Below are 6000 nucleotides of genomic sequence, written 5' to 3' on the forward strand. Positions count from 1 at the left end.
GAGACACTATTGATGAGTTGTAATCTACCTGCATATGTTAAAAGGCGTGCGGTCCAGTGCTTAATCTTGCCTACGATACGGTCTATCAAGGGCATATAGTAAATAGCTGCTAGTGCTAGCTTTTTGCCAGTTACAGGGACACCTAGGTACTTAAACGGGAGCTGCCCCTCTTTGAAACCAATAAGGTGGAAAAGATGATTCCTAGTCTCTACACAAACCCCTGCGCAGTATAACCGACACTTCTGTGGATTTACAACCAGCCCGGTCACTTTAGAGAATTGGTTAAAAGCGTCCATCATCATCTTCACGGACCCTCTATCTCCACGAGCAAACATCAACAAATCATCCGCAAAGCATAAATTAGTAATCTTCAATCTCTCGCATTTCGGGTGATAATTGAAATTATTGTTCTTTTGCATTTTGTAGAGGTACCTGTTAAGACACTCCATAACAATAACAAACAACATGGGTGAGATGGGGTCGCCCTGTCTGAGCCCTCGCTTCGCTTCCATAATATCCGTGTACACACCGTTCACATTGAAACGATAAGAAACAGTAGTCACTGTAAGCATGATCCATTTAGTGAATTGCCGCGGGCAGCCAACCTCATTAAGAATAGCCTCCAACGCGTTCCAATCAACAGTATCGTAGGCCTTTTGAATATCCATCTGCATAAGGCATCTCGGAGAAATATGCTTCCTTCCATAGCCCTTAATCAATTCATAAGTGAGTAGAATATGATTGCGAATGTTCTGCCCCTTAACAAATGCAGCTTGATTATCGCCAACTATCGAACCCAACACCTTACTCAATCTATTAGCCAGGATTTTAGAGATGATTTTATATAAAGTGCTACAACACGCAATCGGTCTATAATCTTTGATTCCCTTGATTCCATTATGCTTAGGATTTAAGGTGACTATAGAGCAATTCACAGCCTTATATATCCTATTATTAGTAAAGAAATCTTGTATTGCTTTCACCACATCACCTTTAATAATATGCCAAGCTTTCTTGAAGAAATATGCTCCAAACCCATCACTGCCAGGCGACTTGTCATTACCAATGCCTTTAAGGGCTTCAAAAATTTCAGTATCCGTAACCGGCATGATTAGCATGTCTCGTTGAGCAGAATTTAATTGAGCACCCTCCCTCATCGCATGCGTATCAATCCCTTCAAGATCAGTGGCTGCAGTCCCCATGAGTTTTTTATAGAAATTTATCACCTCAGTTTCTAACTCTTGCTGATTATTAATGAAGGAGCCATCATTTCTCTGAACATTTTTAATAGCCTTGAGCTGGTGTCGAGCTTTCATAGATGCGTGGAAATATTCGTTATTACCATCAGAATATCTCAACCAATCAATCTTCGCTTTTTGACTCACCATACTACCTTCAATTTCCTGCCAATGAATCAGGGATGCAGTACAAGTTTGGACCTTCACGATTTTATCCCCATTCATTCTATCAGCTAGAAGTTCATCCTGAGCTGTAGCAAGATCAATTCTGGCTTGGGCAATCTCACGGGTGATATCAGACCGGGGTTTAGTCATTTTCTTAAGATCAGGCTGTAATCTTTGCAGCTTCTTCCACACTACGTACATTGGTCTACCATTTAACGGCAAGTTCCAGTTCAGCTTAACAGTCTCTGCAAAATCAATCAAGTCAGCAGTGTAATTTAAAAATTTAAACTTGCTGTGTTTCTGTGGTATCGGATCAGGGGTGCTTAAGGCAAGCATAGAATGATCAGACACACTAGGGCTCATAACTGTTAATTCAGCATCCTCATTCTGTTGCATCCATTCTGTGTTACCAAGCAAACGATCAATTCTAGAATAGATGGCATTTGACTCTTGTTTATTTGTCCAAGTGAAATAATCACCTTGGCTTTCCTTCTCATACAGTCCCGTATGACTCATCATATCAATCAAATCCACATACTCTTTCTCAGTCACCATAGTACCCCCGATTCTATCATCCACTTTAGCAACATTATTAAAATCCCCAATCACCATCCACGGCCCCTGTTGGTTAGAGTGAATTTTCAGAATATCCAACCAGAGTTTCTTTCTTAGTTGCAGTTGGTTGTGAGCATATACAACGGTCATCCAGTGCTTGAACTCACCTTTGTCATCTCTGATTTTGCAATGGATAAGCTGATCAGTACTATCAATTAACTCAATATGCCTTCGATTGTCATCCCAACAAATCCAAATTCTCCCATTTGCATGCTTTTCATAGTTATCCAAGTAGCTACCTTTGAGTTTCATTTTGTTCCTAATCATATCAGCATTTTTCGCCTTAAGTCTTGTTTCAATTAAGATCATAATTGCAGGGTTTAGGTTGTGGAGACGGGAACTGATCTCCCTAAATTTCCCTGTTTTATTCAGTCCCCTAACATTCCATGATGTGATCATGGGACATCATCTATGAACACTGAGGCTGATCCATCCCCAAGTGTTGCAAATAGATTCCCAGAACTTCCTGCAGATTGTGAGGTGTATGTGCTTTTGCCCGTGCCGTTCTTTCTGTTGGTTTCTCTGCCCTTTCTGTTGACATCTGTCCAAGGAAGGATCTCCATATCTGTATGTTGGTCCTGCTCCCTCTGGTTTTTTGGAGATGCTGGTATGGGGGTAACTACGGGTGGCATCTGACTTGGACAACTCTCCTGCTGAAGAGGTTTTTCTGGCATTATCTCTTTTTCTTTCTTCTCTTTTGGTAACCATTTTTGAGTTACTTGTTTCTGCTGTTTCTCTTCACACTTATGCCCTATTCTTTGACATTTTGTGCAATATGGCGGCCTCCACTCGTATTCTATCTTTTGTTTTAGCTTCTCTCCTTTCTCATCAGTAATTGTTATTTCTTTCACAAGTTCTTGTGTGATATCTATCTCTACCAACACTCTTGCAAAGGAAATTCTATACATGTTGGCAGTACATTCATCTGTCATCAGTGGTGTGCCCAAAATACTAGCAATCTTCCCCAAACTAGTGGTTCCCCATAAGTGCAGAGGCAACTGCGGTAATTGGATCCACACTGGAATGGTTCGTAGCATGTCTCTCTTCAAGTTAAAATTCGGCTTCCATTCCGCTAACAACATTGGCATATTCCTTATGGTGTATGGCCCTTTCATAAGAACGTCATCCCTGTCTTTATAGGAGTGGAATCTCAATACAAAATATCCTTCATTGTTGTAATACATATCAGGAAGCTTCACGAAATTCCACTGCTTAATCATAAATTGTTTGACTCCATTCATAGTTAATTCTCCTCCTAAGACATACATGATCAATGATGTATCCCAAAATCTTACCTCATTGGCAACATCGGCTTCCTCAATCACAGCTTCGGCAATTCCATCAACCATCTTAGGTGCAATGAATTGAAGTGTCTTTCCATTACCGGGATCCCGATTTCCGCTGATTACATCAATCCATAGCTTCCTCGGTTCCTTCTCTTCAATTGTGGCTTCTAGGGTTTCCCCTGCAATTACCTCCTTTCCCTTGAATTGTGGTTCAGAAATTTCCTCGCGATGTTTTTGTTGGACTTCTTTTGTAGTGCTTGGCGCTACTGTAGTCGTTTTGTGACCTGATTCCTTGGTGTTTGATGTTGTTGCCGGTGACACCATCTCTTTCGGTGGTCGTCCCCGTTTCCCCATCCTGAATTCCAAGCTCTTTAGTTCGAAGTTAAATAAATTAATTTTTTAAGTAATAAAGCTAATTTTATAAAAAAAATAGAGTTTATTATTGATAAAAAAAATTGTGTACAACTAATAATAAAGACAAATTATAATGTTATTATAACTTTATTAGTAAATTACAAATAATTATAAAATATTTTTAAAATAAGAGTTTTTATCCCGTGCCTCGCACGGGTAGATATACTAGTTCCTAATAATTTTCATAATTTAGATTTTCTAAACTCTTCGGTCCCATTAATCATTTAAGGTCTTCAAATCTTGTATGTCAAATATCTTGTCAAGATGTCTATCAATTAAAATTTAATTTTGTAATATAATAAATAAAAATAAATATTTATTTAATTTTTAATATAAACTATCTTAAAATAATCGAGATATTATTAATTTAGCTATTTAAAAATAACTATAACTATAAATATTTATTTACTCACAACGGGTCTATACATAAAATAAATGATTATTTTTTCACCAATTTTTTATAACTTAATATAATATAATAAGTTACTCATTATTTATTTTAAACAAATAAATAATTAGACTTGGTGCAAATATTTGACATATTTAAAGTATAATGTTTTTGAGAATTTAACATTAATAAAAAACGATTTAGGTATATTCATCACATACATCGTGAAAATTATTTAGTTGAAATGTATAAATAAAAACAGATCATTATTAATAGTTTTAATTATTTATTTTGATTTTTTAATTACCCCATTTATAGCTATTTATTCAACTTCTTAATATTATGGTTATCATTTATAATAATGCACAAATCGTATATATATATATATATATATATATATATATATATATATATATATATATATATATATATATATATATATATATATATATATATATATATATATATATATATATATATATATATATATATATATATATACCATATTTTCCATTACATATATATCTAATTTTTTAAGGTCATGTTTTTTTGAATTAGCACAATTTTCCTTTAAAAATTAGTAAAATAATTCGCCACAATATAATTATTTAATATTTGGATCACAAGCACGAATTGACATATTTTTATTTATTATTTTTAATAGTATATTTTTTAATCATTACTTTAATATAGTTTTTAACTATTCAACGTTGCGCGACCCGCGGTCTTCCAAATAAATTTGATATTTTTTTATCTTTTGATTTCCTTCTTCTGCAATCTTTCCCATTGTCAATACATATTCATTAAACTCTATTATGTAATTTAAGGATTTATACTATAGTTTTAATTATTATTTAATTGATAATACTCATATTTAATTTTATGGGAGACATTTAAAATATTAATTAATTAATTCAATTATATAAACGGGAATAAGTTACAAATATTTTTATAAGCATAAAAATGTTTACTGTTGATACAATTATTATTATAAACTGTAATAAGTTAAAAATATTGTTATAAACGGGAAAAGTCAACTGATGATACGATTATTTTTATAAACGAGAATAAGTTACAAATATTTTTATAAATGGGAAAAAGTCAACTCTTAATACAATTATTTAACGAGTTAATTTTTTTAAAAACTTACACAAATTATTAATAAATTAGAAATTCCTAAATTATTTTATAATTTACAAATAAATATAGTTAAATAAATTTTTATGTATATTATTAATAAAAATAACATTTTATCTATACAATAGTAATCTTATTATAAATAAAATTTGTAAATTATAAGTGTTTTTAAAATAAAATTTTTTATTTAAAAAATATTTAACCCGTGCCTCGCACGGGTCTAAGTACTAGTTGCGCTTATAGTCATATATAAAACTGAACTAATTCCTAATAATTTTCATAATTTAGATTTTCTAAACTCTTCGGTCCCATTAATCATTTATGGTCTTCAAATCTTGTATGTCAAAGATCTTGTCAAGATGTCTATCAATTAAAATTCAATTTTGTAATGCTCAATGTCTAACCTTTGTTTACCAACTTGATTCTTAAGAAAATGATATATCATTTATGTGATTTCTCCTACCATGATTCATACGATGGTTTGTCAAATTAATTATTGACTGATTTTTTACTAGTAGCTTGATTTGCACACAATTTCTTACATTTAACTCTTCAAGCAACATTGTTAAAAGGATAAGTATTTTCTTTATCGTTTTTACAGGGATTGATGTGATACTACCGCCGTTCTACAGTTTAGTGTATTTTGAGCTAAGATTTGGTAAGAGTTCGGTGACATGAAAGGTAGATTGCATAAAAAGTAAACAAAGATAGTAAACTAGGGTTTAAAAACGATTTGAGAGAACTGTGCCAAGATTAG

The sequence above is a fragment of the Vicia villosa genome, linkage group LG5 (genome assembly GCF_029867415.1).
Source record: "Vicia villosa cultivar HV-30 ecotype Madison, WI linkage group LG5, Vvil1.0, whole genome shotgun sequence".
Taxonomy (NCBI): domain Eukaryota; kingdom Viridiplantae; phylum Streptophyta; class Magnoliopsida; order Fabales; family Fabaceae; genus Vicia; species Vicia villosa.